The 13,599-nt window shown below is 40.5% G+C and overlaps 1 pseudogene; it reads right to left on the bottom strand.

Annotated features, from left to right (window-relative positions):
* Nucleotides 1-3,219: 3,219 nt before the first annotated feature.
* Nucleotides 3,220-3,678, bottom strand: LOC102867176 (annotated as a pseudogene).
* Nucleotides 3,679-13,599: the final 9,921 nt, after the last annotated feature.

Below are 13,599 nucleotides of genomic sequence, written 5' to 3' on the forward strand. Positions count from 1 at the left end.
TTCCTCTCCAAAATTAAAGGAGGGCAGGGGAGAGGAAGGGATGTTGGGCTACTGGGCTCATTGGCTTATGTAGCCAGTTTTCTTCCTCCTGGGACGTGCTTTATGCAAAGCAGTTGAGCAGCACTTGGACAAATGGAATAATGTTGCTAGAAGTTCTTGCTCTAATGAGTCACTCATGATTGTCACAATGGAGTCCCATGGTGCTTAAAATACAAATTAGGTAGACTAGTTTTGTTCTATGGTTTTGTTCATTTTTTCCCTTATACGGTTTTAGGCTATGCTCTAATCGTTTGACAAAGTCCAACTGAAACTGGAAGACACTTTATGATTTTAACTTCACCTTTGACTTTCCTCTGGTTTTGCCTGCAAATTATTTAGCTACTATTCAACTTCTGAATAACATAGGTTGTCGATGAGTCTTCCTCCAATCATAATGCCACATTCCTCCTTATAAAGCCCTGCTTCCCAAATGATCAGTTCTGCATTTAATTGAAAAGGTATGGAGACAGGATGCATCCCTGATGCACTCCTTTTCCTGATTTTGAATCATGCAGTGTTTCCCTGCTCTGTTCTAAGGACTGTTTCCTGGTCCAAGAATAGGTTTTGCATAAGCACAATCAAGTGTTGTAGGATTCCCATTTTTCTCAAGGTTAGCCTCAATTTGTTGTGATCCATACAGTCAAATGCATAGTCAATGAAACACAGTTGGACATTCTACTGGTACTCTTTTCTTTCTGCCAAGATACATCTGACATTGGCAATATGTCTCTGGTGCCATGACTTCTTCTAAACCCAGCTTGTATTCCTGGTAATTCTCTGTCAATGTACTGTTCCCGTCATTTCTGGACAATCTTCAGCAGGATTTTACTACTATGTGATATTGTTAGAGAATTTCTATACTCTGTTGGGTCACCATTTTTTGGAATGAGAATAAATATGGATCTCTTCACATCAGTTGACCAGGTAGTTATCTAAAGACTGTAGTCTTCAATATGGATTAAAGCTCAACAACATGAAAACAAAAGATTCTCACCACTGGGCAGCACCATGATTGATGGAGAAGAGATTGAGATTGTTAACAATTACAGCGTATTCAGCTCCACAATCAACACTCTTTGCACCAGCAGTCAAGAAATCAAAAGATGAATTGCATTGGGAAAATCTGCTGCCAGGGATCTCTCCAGAGTACTGAGAAACAACAACATCAGTCTAGACACTAAGGTGTGCCTAAGTCAGTCCATGGTTTTTACAATTACTTGCTATGCATCAGAGAGCTGGATAATGACTAAGGATGACAGAAGAAAAATCAATGCCTTCAAATTGTGGTGTTGGAGAAAAATCTTGAACATGCCATGGACTGCCAAGAAAACAAATAGATCTGTGTTGGAGAGGGTAAAACCAAGTTTCTCTTTGGAGTTAGGATTTTGAAGCTCCATCTCATATTTGGACATGTGGCAAGGAGAGATGGGTCCTTGGTGAAGGTCATCATGCTCGGAAGGGTGGAGGGACAGCACAGGAGAGGAAGACCCCAGATGAGATGAATTTATACAGTAACTGGGGCAATGGGGGTTGGTGTGTCGAAAGTAGTGAGACTGGCTTAGGACAGGGCAGGTTTCAGAGCTGCTATACATAGATAAGGTCACTATGGGTCTCAGGCAACTCAACAGCACATAACAATGACAATTTAATTCCTAACTAAAAAGACATTAAGGAAAATCTAAATAAACTTTGGCCTTTATTTAATGTTGTTGTTATTATGTATCTTGGAGTCATAGGGACTCTATACACAATAGCCTTAAACCCTGCTCTATCCTGAGACAATCTCACTGTCTCTGATATATCTACCCCCTTTACCCCTGTTACTATGTCAACCCATTTCCTCCAGGATTTTCCTCTATTGGACTGTCCCTCCATCCTTCCAAGCATGATGTACTTCTCCAGGAACTGCTTCCTTCTGGCAATATGCCCAAAGTATGTGAGGCAGAGTTTCAAAACCTTTGCCTCCAAGAAGCAACTTGGTTTCACCTTCTCCTGGATAGACCTGCTTGTTCTCTTGACAGTTCATAGTATGTTCAATACTCTTCCAGCACTACAACTCAAAAGCATCAATTCTTTTTCTATAGTCCTTAGTCATTGTTCAGATCTTAGCAATTGTTAAGCATGCATAGCAAGCAATTGTGAAAAACCATGGCTTGAAGCTTGAATCAGGAACACTTGTCTCTAGACTGACACCATTGTTCTTTACCACACTGACAATAGACTTTCCCAATGCAAATCATCTTTTGATTTCCTGACTGCTGGTGCCAACAGTGTTGATTGTGAAACCAAGCAAGCTGAAATTGTTAACAATCTCAATCTCTTCTGCACCTATCATGATGCTGCCAATTGACACAAGTGGTGAGAATCTTTGTCTTCTTGGTGTTGAATTTCAGTCCATACTGAAGAAGACAGTCCTTGATCCTCTGCAGCAAGCATCTCAGATCCTTCTCAGTTTTGGTGAGTGAGATTGTGTCATGGGCATCACACAGGTTGTTGATGAGTCTTTTTCCAATCCTGATGTCACATTCTTCCTCATAAAGACCAGCCTCCCAAATTACCTGTTCCACATAGATTGAAACAAGGTATGGAGACAGGACGCATCCCTCACACACTCCTTTCCTAATTTTGAACCATGCAGTGTTTCCTCGCTGTTCTGATGATTACTTCCTGATCCATGTATAGGTTTCGCATGAGCATAATCAGATGCTCTGGGATTCCCATTCTTCTCATGGTTAGCCATAATTTGTTGTGCTCCACACAATCACTGATACACTAATCAGTATCAGTATTCATTCAATAATTACAACAAATTTATATCCATTTTCTTTCCATATATAATAAAATTCCCCATATTTAAAAATAATATTATAATAATTGCTTTTTCAAAGTTCAATTTTAAATATTAACATTATATCTTTAACTTGTTCATTTAAAACATTTAATATAAATCTTTATGATCTCTATTTTAGTGAGCATAAGATGGATACTTTTTTTTTTAACATAAACACACACACATACATTTTACTGAATTCTCACCTCTAGAGAACCCAGCCTTAGACACTGCCAAAGCCAGCTGTGTTGAGCCCTTTGCAGGGTTGAGGCCTCCTGACTGCCAGGTGTTCTGAGGTCTGTGAGAACATCTTCATAAAGCCCTTCGGCTTTTATCAAGCACTCAGGCTCTCACAGGCTGTGAGCGTTCTCTAGCCGTCGCTGGATCTTGTGTAGGTCCTCGGGCCCAAAGGAGCTCGGCAGCAGCTCCTTCACGGTCCTGATGACATATGTGCCATCGGGCTTGGTCATGTAGACAACCCAGTGGGTACCAAACTCTCTCATCACTTGTCTGCAGGCCCCACATGGCAAGATAAAATCATCTTGCAAGTCACTAGAAATAGCAATTGCTCTGAACTCCTTGTACCCTTCTGAGATGGCCTTCTGGATGGCAGTCCATTCCGCACAGATGCCCAGTGGGTAGCAGGCATTTTCTATGTTGCACCCGGAGAAGATCTTGCCGTCCCAGATGAGGAGGGCGGCGCCCACGGTGAAGTGACTGTAGAGACAGTAGGCAGACTTCTTGGCCTCGAGGCTGGAGAGCAGCAGCCGATGGGGCTCCAGAGCGTGGGCTGGATGCTCCTGGGCCATGTTGGTTCTTGTTCCGTCCTCAAGATGGATACTGTTTTAAGTCATTGTTCCTGCCTTTCACTAGGTAAAATTCGTGGTCATGTTAAAGTGTGCTCAATGTAATACATGGTTGTTGTTGTTGTTGTTTTTGTCATGTACCATAAACTTGGAACCAACCCATAGCTGACTCTCTGTCAGGTTTTCAGAGGCTGTTAATCCCACGGGAGGAGATTGCCCATCTTTGTCCCACCAAGCAAGTGGTGAATTCAAATCGCATACCTTCAGGACTACAGTGCAATTTCTTGCCACTAGGCCAGCTGTTGTTGTTGTTAAATGCCATTGATTCGTAGGGGACTCATAGCAACCCTATGAACGAAAGACCTGAACACTTGTTTAACTTTCATCCTCTCTCTAGGCCCATAGGGTTTCTAGAGGTAAGCTGTTTCGGAAGTGGAATGCCACTCCTGCTTCCAACCTTGTTTTAATTGGGGAGCTCCACCAAACACTGTCCACCATGGGTAACTATTCTTGCAATTGACACATCAGTGTCACAGTGTTCAGCTTCACAGCAACCACGAGTTACCTCTATAGAGCAAGTGGACAGACCAGGGCTATATGACCTAGAAGAATGTTTGACCAAAACCAATTAAAAACAGGCCTGAGGGCCACAGATTAAAGTCACCCACTTTTGGCTTGGTAGCATCACTTTCTGTCCACTAGGCCAAGTGAGCTCTCTCTATGTTGTTATTAAGTGCCATCGAGTAGTAGGGAGCTCATAGTGACCCTATGAACAAAAGACCTGAACACTTGTATAACTTTCATCTTTCTCCAGGTTCATAGGGTTTCCAGAGGCAAGCTAGGCCAACTAATGCTCACTAATCCATGGTTATGAATTCTGAATGTTCTTACTTTGATTAACTTAAACATTTTGTTAGAACTAATTGCTGCAGAATTGCCTACTTGTTTCTTAATCCACAAAGTTGCAGGCGTTGACAAATATTCCACCACGATTCAATTACAGGTGTCTTAACTTCCTTAATTAGCACTTCCACATCAGTACTTCTCTCAACGTACTGGATACTATGGAGGAACACTATAATTATCATAACGAAAATTAGCAGCCAAAAAAAAATTAGAATATATTCACCAGCATGTGACTCCCAAAATACAACCTTTCTTATTATTCATGATTTTAAAATTATAGCATGAAAGCATACTTGTAAATTCTAAGTAATGGGGAAAGTACATTTTGTAGCATTTTCAATTATTTGTAGTCTATTTCAATATTGTTACTGTCAATACAGTATCTAATATAATCTTTAGGAATGGAACAAGAAAATTATGAAAAGCTTTGAAAGTGAATCTGCCTCTGCCTCCTGCATTTTGTTACCTTGTTGTTGCTTTTGTTAGGTGTGATCGAGTCGAGTATGACTTATAGTGACCTTATGAACAGCTGACCTGAACCCTGTCCTATTCCGTGTCATGCTCATCATCTCCGACACACTAGAGCCTATTGCTGAAGCCACCATGTCAATCGGCCTTGCTGGGGGGTCTTCCTTTCTTTTTCTGAACCGCCATTTTTAAAAAAAAAGTTTGTTATTAATTTCAATGACAATTTACAGAGACTTTGGATTTCCATTCATTCATTGTTGCACTTTTCTCCCCTTCCATCCCCCCTCCCCCCAGTACACTACCCTCTTGGAAAAGTAAAATTCTTTCATTGTTTTACAAACCCTCCCCCAGGTCCACTCCAGTATGCGGCCTTCGCTCTGGACTCCTGTCATGACAAAAATACCTAATAACATATCCCTTTTAAACAGTTTTGTCCCTTATCTGTTTCAATGCAGTATGCATTATTGAACTCATCTTTCTCAGTCTCCCCGAAACCCTGATATCAGTCGTGTTTTAAAACAGTGGCACCAAGCAGTATTTGTCCTTCATTGACTAAGATAGTTCACTCAGCATAATGTCTTCCAGGGTCATTCATTTTGAATAATATTGCATGAGTTCCTTGTTTTTCAATGCAACATATCATTCCATTGTGCGAATATACCACAGCTTCTCTAGCCATTCGTTTGTTGATGGGCACTTAGGTTGTTTCCAACTCTTTGCTATTGTGAACAAAGCCGGGACAAACATGGGTGTGCATATATCTGCTTGGATGTCAGTTATGGCCTCTTTGGGGTATATTCCCAATAGTGGAATTGCTGGGTCAAGTGGTCTTTCTATTTGCAAGTTTTTGAGAAAGCATCATACCTCCTTCCACAGTGGTTGCACCATTTTACATTCTCACCAACAGTGAATAAGGGTTCCAGTTTTTCCACAACCTTGCCAGCATTTGTTGCTTGCCGTTCTGTTAAGTTTTGCTATTCTGACTGGAGTGAGATGACATCTCATAGTTGTTTTAGACCCACCATCTTTTTTTTATTTTTTTTTAATTATTAGTGTGTGTGTGTGTGTGTGTGTGTGTGTACCGTCAGATCAGATCTGACTGGTACAGGAGGAGATTTCCCCTCCTTCTCCAGCAGAGCATCTGGTGGATTCGAACCGCTTATCTCTGGGATTGCATTACAGCTTCTTGCCACTAGGCCACAAGAGCTCCCCAGAGACCCGCCATCTTTTCAAGCACATTGTCCCTTGCCAAAGAATTGCCTCGCCTAGTTATATGTACCAAGTCTGAAAGAGAAGCTTTCCCATTCTTGCCTCCAAGATGCACTCTAGTCACACCCTTTCCAGGACTTACCCGTTGGTCCTTTTGGCAGTCCATAAAATATTGAGTATTCTTCTCCAGCACCACAACTCAAATTCATCAGTTCTTCCGTCATTCTTATTCACTGTCCAGCTCTCTGGTGCATAGCTAGTGATTGAGAAGATGTTGGTCTGAATCAGGCACACCTTAGTCTTCAAACTGACATTATTGCTTGTAAGTATTTTGGAGAGGTTCCTGACAGCAGACTTGCTCGATTCAATATGTCTCCTTGTTTCCTGACTACATGATTCTAATTGGACTAAAATGTATGATGTCTTTATTCCAATAAAGAATTATTGAGAACAAGGATGTGGTTAAGCACATTTTCTTCAGTTTAAGCAAGTAAAGAGAAGATGGAGGATAGAAAGAAAAGGAAGTTTTGGGGGGCTGTTTCTAGGTTAAGGAGCTCCGGTGACCAGGTGACCAAGTCATAAGAAGTAGCACTGTGATCCCAAAAGCTCTAGGTTCAAATCTACCAGTTGCTCGAAGGAGAAAGATGGGTAATTTCTTCCTGGGTGATTTACTGTGTCTGAAAATCTCTTTGGGTGGAGGAAAAAAATATAGCAGTTGATGGTTTCAAGGGCAGCCAGGACAAAGACCAGACTAAATAATAAATTATGATAAGGCCCTGGGCCTGGTTAGAAAGCCTCTACCTGAGTTAATTAACAATCCCAAATTCTAAGAAGTACCATCTTCCCTAGACCTCTGCAAGGTCCCTATAAAAAAAAACTATCCCTAATTACGGGCATGCCATTCTGACTTTCTCAGCTCCTGGTCACTTGGTGTCCCTTTGGTGTTCATTTCTTGGGACCAATTTCTTTCTCTCTTTTGTCCTCGACTCCTTTTCTAACATTGGGGGTCAGCTAAGAGTCAGTACTGACTTGAGGACACCCAACAACACAATCTCTAGGTTTTGTTAAGGGCTTGGGGAAGGGCTCATATTTATTTCACGCTTTCAGGAGGGAAAAGTGAAGTTTTCATAGAAAAAGAGATATCGCACAAATCAGCAGGGAAGTAGCTGGCCTTCAAGATGCAGTCTATCTGATTAGATGCTTAGTCATCATAGAATGTGTACTGTAGGTTTCCTCTTCAGGGCCACTTTCAATGAAAGATCATGTAATGGTCACTCTCTTTGTTTCTGTGTATGCTTGGTACCTGAAAGCTCTTTCCAAGAACTTAAAAGGGGAATGCCTAGTAAAGTAAAAAATTGTTAGGGAGGAACAGGTTCTCTGAGAAAGACTTAAAGTGTTTGCTGCAGAAGGTTATGGACTGCCACCTTCAGTATGAACTGTATCTCAACATCAAGAAAACACAGGTTCCTACCACCAGACAAATAGGTATAATATTCATGAGAGTTGGAGAAAAAGATTGAGGCTGCTAACAATTTCCTCTTGCTTTAATCCATAATCAAGAATACTCTTGACATCATCAGGAAATCAAAAGATGAATTGCACTGGGAAAATCTGCTGTCAGGGACCTCTCCAGAGTGCTAAAGAGCAATGATGTAAGTCTAAAGACTAAGGTGTGCCTGATCTGGGCCATGGTCTTCTCAATTGCTTGCTACATCTATAATGGACAATGAATAAGGATGACAGAAGAAGAATCAATTCCTTTGAGTTGTGGTGCTGGAGAAGAACATAATATGGGCTGCCAAGAAAATAAACAGGTCTGTCCTGGAAAGGGTGAAGCCAGATTGTTCCTTCCTTGAAGGCAAGAATTTTGAAGCTCTGTCAGATGTACTTTGGGCATGTTGCCAGGAGGGACCAGTTCCTGGAAAAGGACCTCATGCTTGGAAGACATCATGCTTCAGCTGCGCAGGAGATGAAGACCTTAGATGAGATAGATTGACACAGTGACTGTGGCAACGGGGTTAGGTGACAGAGATAGTGAGGTTGGTTCAGGGCAGGGCAAGGTTCAGAGCTGTTATTCATAGGGTCACTATGAGTTGTAGTAGTCCTGAAGACAGTACATAACAACACAGTAAGGAAAGCGTGGAGATGCCTGTATTTGCTGAATTGTGGGCTACTTTTGTAGGGAGGGCCTTGTTATAACTTGTGACTAGTTTCCTTGATTTCAATTGTCTTAGAGGGAAAATAGTTTGCTAGAAAAGAAAGGTAATGTTATTAAAAAAACCAGGAAACTCTGTGATCACAGAAATCTAGCAATACCTAGTTAAGGATTTTCTTTTCTACTCAGTGCTAAAAATTATTTATTGCTTATTTTGCTCTGTTCTCAAAGTCTTCTGTGAAACAAGATCAGGTCTTATCAGTGCATAGTATTTGTGCTATTGCTCTTAGGTGACTTATTATACATAGTGACTCTACGAGCAACGACACATGTCCTAATCCGTGCCATTCTTGCAATTGCCACCATTCTCAAGTCCATTGTTACAGTCCCTGTGTCAATCTATCTAGCAGAGGGTTTTCCTTTCTTCTTTTTCTTAATGATTTTAATGATATATATATATATTCACAGCATATTCTTTCCATTTAATTTCCCCACATTCATTCATTGTTGCACACTTTCATTCCTGACCACCCCCTCCCCAGTTCATTTTTCTCTTTGAAGAAAAATAGTCTTTCATTATTATACAATCCTTCCAAGTCCACAGCCCACTTTAATATTTCTTTTTCTGTAATCTTGTCATGAAAATAATACCTAATCCTATATTCCTTTTAAACAGTTCTTTCCTTTCTTTCACTGTTGTTGTTGTTAGGTGCCATCAAGTCGAGTATGGCTCCTAGCGACCCTATAAACAGAAGATCTGAATGAACCCTGTTCTAGTCTGCGCCATCCTCACACTTCCTGACACACAAGAGCCCAATGTAGCAGTCATCTTGTCAGTCCACCTCATTGAGTGTCTTCTTCTCTTTCTCCAATCCTACACCCGTTCCAGAATCATGCATTTCTCCAAGGAATAACCGCTCCCAGCAAAATGCCCAATGTATGTGAGGCAAAGCCTCATCATTCTTGTCTCTAAAGAGCAAAGAGCACTCCTGCTGCACTCTCTTCAAGACATATCTGTTCATTCTCTTGGCCGTCATGGAACCTTCAGTGCTCTTCTCTAACACTACAGCTCAAAGGCATCAATTCTTCTTCTGTCATCCTCATTCATTGCTCAGGTCTCGGATGCATAGCAAGTAATTGGAAAAACTATGGCCTGAATCAGACACACCTTAGTCCTCAAACTGACAATAATTTTGAAAGGTCTTCAGATTTTCCCAGTGAGTCTCCTTATTTCCTGACTGCTGGTACTAAGGGTGTTAACTTTTTCAAGCATGATATCTTCTTTCCAAGGACTAACCAACCCCTCCTGAAAATATGTCCAAAGTATAAGAGGTAAAGTTTTAACACTCATGTGTGTAAAGAGCACCCTGGTTCCAGTTCTTTCAAGAGAGTTTGTAAATCTTAACAAAAAGAGATTGTCCATCTTTCTTCTGCAGAGTGGTTGGTGGGTTCTAACTGCTAACTTTCACCTTAACAAGAGTCTGATGACTTTACACATTTAACCATCAGGGCCCTTTAAATCCTTTTAAGGTTTTGTGATTACTTTAAAGCAACTGTTTTAGCAATTAATGACATTGTGCTGACTGTAAATTGTTCTTTGGTCAGAATTTTCTCATAAATCTTTTTAATTTCTTAAGATTTCCTAGTTTCAACTCTATATTACTCTCATATTTCCTATATGTCTTTTAGAAACATTAATACAAAACTAGTTCCTATGAGGTAGAAGTCAAGGATGTCCCAAATGTCCAGCTTTTCCAATCTGCTGTATCACTCCATTATCTCTAATATCATCTATTCCTCCTCCATTGAGCCTTATACCGCTTGTCTGTCTTTGGGTTCTTTGATTCTTTGCTACAGTGTCTCACAGAAACTTAGAAAGTGTCATGGAAATGGATCAAATGGTGATTATTCTGGCAAGTTCTAAGTCCACGGATCAAGCTTCAGTGTCGATGATTCAGCTGACCCATGCGGCTACAGGTTAATCTTCCCAGGCAGTAGCAGGTGGTAGCTTGCAGGGTAGTCAAAGGACGGATTGCAGAGTGGCTCAATCAGGCTGGTCCACTGAGGTTACAAAGGCTGTCGAACAAGTCAGGCAACTGCAGGGAGTGGTTTTTGGAGCAGCTGACTCAAGTCACACTATCTAGATCAAAAAGGACCAAACTGTCTGAAAGCAATCCTGTCTAAAGGGCCTCTAAGGGAACTCTGGTGACCTTGTATGTGAAGAGTTCTTGTAGTAAAGCAAAGGCTGTACTTCTCAGGAAGTTCAACTCTACCAACAGCAGTGCTTTGGAAGAAAGATGGCAGTCTCCTCCCAGTGCAATTTACAGCCCCAGAATCTGAACAGAGAGCAAGCTGTGAGTTGGAGCTGACTTGATGGCAGTTAGCTTTTTAAACAGAATCTCATAGCTGTAAATCACACCTCCAAGAGGACTAGGTGTGGCTGGATGATAGCTTTTAATGAGGTGGAAATTCAAGATATATTCCACTAGAATGCTTCCTCATTAACAAAGTAGACAATACACTCTAGAATGGGGTCAATAACACAGACAAAGAGGCTAGAATTTACATTACATCACAAAATTAAAGATTATGGGTGGAAGGACCACATTATTTAATTCACTGCATCACAAGGAGAAAGGCATGGCACCTTATCGCCAGAAAATACAACATTAAAACTTCAGTAATATTGCTTCATAGAGCAAACAGTAATCCTTTAGTATATTCAGGTCTATGTAGTTTCTTTCCTGAAGAGTTCTGAATCATCCACAATCTGTGAATTCATCAGAGTCTGTGTATGATTTTTGCACATCTTAATTCATTTTACATCTATCTACATTGCAAATATTACAGTCTCTTCACAAATTCAGCATAATCCTAGGTTTGTTGGAATATTTTGGTCAAATATTTCAATCTCACATCCTTTGGGCACATGTTGTCAGGAGAGGCCAGTCCTTGGAAAAAGACATCAATGCTGGGGACAGTGGAGGCACAGAAAAAGAGAGGATTGTCTTCATTACTCATTACTTAAGCCACTGCATCATGAGAGAGAAATGCTTTCTTACACCCAGAAAATACAACACATCATTGTTTTACAAAGAATCTATTCTTTCTTAGTACATTTTCCTCCCAAATACATTGATTTATATAAAAGTTTCTCAAACTCAAAAATTCAAACCCATTGCTGTTGAGTTGGGACCAACCTGTAGTGGACCCTCCAACTGGTTTTCAAAGGGTACTTATGTTCCTGAGGGATTCAGTTTGCCAGAGAGGCAGCATCCTGGGGTCAAGCAAGGCAGCTTCCTAAGGACTCTGCCACCAAAACACCCTGATTTAGTTACAGACATGAAAAAAAGTCATTACTTTTAAAAACATTTGCTAGATAAACTTTGCCACATCATAAACTAAATTTGTTTTTGGTAGCCAAATGATTTTCAAAACAAGAAATTCTTTGAATATTTTTAATACCAAAAGTTATAGTTTCTCAAAGTAGCTATTAAAAGACCAACTCATAAAATAGATGTAAGAAACTATTCTTGAAAGAGTAAAGGACTGAGATTTAAAAGCCTCTTGGAAAACAACAACTGACAGCCTTTGCCTCTAACTTGATGTGAGACAGAAATTTAGACAAAATGCTCTATGTCAGAGGCAAACTCTCCGAATAAAAATTGAGCTGAAAAAGTCATACAACCTCAAAAGTTCTAAGAGATCACCTTAAGACTAAGTTTATACAGTAAAGACTAAGTTTATACAGTAATATACAACACAAACAGCTCAGTTTCTTAAAACATATACAGTAATGCTGTCTTAGGCTGGGTTCTTACTAAAGCAAAATTAATCAAGCAAAACGGATAAAAATGTACTTGTAATATATATATATATATATATATATATATATATATAAAGATATATTTATGTATGTATTTGCCTATCTGTGTTTCATTGACAATGCAAAAAGCATTTGACTGTGTGGATCACAACAAAATGTGGCTAACCTTGAGGAAAATGGGAATCTCAGAACACTTGATTGTGCTAACGAGAAACCTATACTTGGACCAGGAAGCAGACCTCAGAACACAGCAAGGAAACATTGCATGGTTCAAAATCAAGAAAGGAGTGCATCAGGGATGTGCCCTGTTCCTATATCTTTTCAATCTATGTGCAAAACAAATCATTTGGGAGGCTGGGCTTTATAAGGAAGAATGTGGCATTGTGATTGGAAGGGGACTCATCAACAAACTACGTTATCCAGATGACAGACCCATCCTTGCTTGCTGAAATCAAGGAGGACCTGAAGATCTTGCTGCATTAAGTAAAGGACTATAGTCTTCAATATGGATTGAACCTCAATATCAAGAAGACAAAAGATTCTCACCACTGGGCCAATTGGCAGCAACATGATAGATGGAGAAGAGACTGAGGTTATTAACAATTACAGCTTGCTTGGTTCTACAATCAACACTGTTGGCACAAGCAGTTAGGAAATCAAAAGATTAATTGTATTTGGAAAATCTGCTGTCAGGGACCTCTCCAGAGTACTGAGAAGCAATGATATCAGCCTAGAGACTAAGGTGCCCTTGATCTAAGTCTTTGTCTTTCTTGCTAAGCATCAGAGAGCTGGAAAATGACTAAGCATGATAGAAGAATTGATGGCTTTGAGTTGTGGTTCTGGAGAAGAATCTTTAACATACCATGGACCACCAAGAAAACAAAGTCTGTCTTGGAGAGAGTGAAACCAAATTTTTCCTTGGATGCTGGGACTTTGAAGCTCCATCTCACATATTTTGGTCATGTGGCCAGGAGGGATGGGTCCTTGGAGAAGGACATCATGCTCAGAAAACCCCAGATGAAATGGACTGATACAGTAACTGGGACAATGGGGTATGAGTGTCGGTGTCAGTGAGACAGGTCCAGGATAGGGCAGGATACAGAGCACTTATACATAGGGTGGCTATGAGTTGCCAGTGACTCAAAGGCACATAACAAGAAGTATGTATATGTGTGTGTTTTGTTGGTTTCGTTTGTTCATTGTGTGTTGTTGAATCAGAACTGACCCATAGCTGACCTTCCAGTGGGTTTTCAGAAGCAGTTAATTGCATGGGAGGAGAATGCCCATCCTTCTCCCACAGAGCAGCTGGTAGATTCGAACCACACTGCTTTGGGATTGCAATACAGCTCTTTCTCCCCCC

This window comes from Elephantulus edwardii, unplaced genomic scaffold, assembly GCF_000299155.1.
Source record: "Elephantulus edwardii isolate Elephantulus edwardi_28Jun2011 unplaced genomic scaffold, EleEdw1.0 scaffold00099, whole genome shotgun sequence".
NCBI classification, from domain to species: domain Eukaryota; kingdom Metazoa; phylum Chordata; class Mammalia; order Macroscelidea; family Macroscelididae; genus Elephantulus; species Elephantulus edwardii.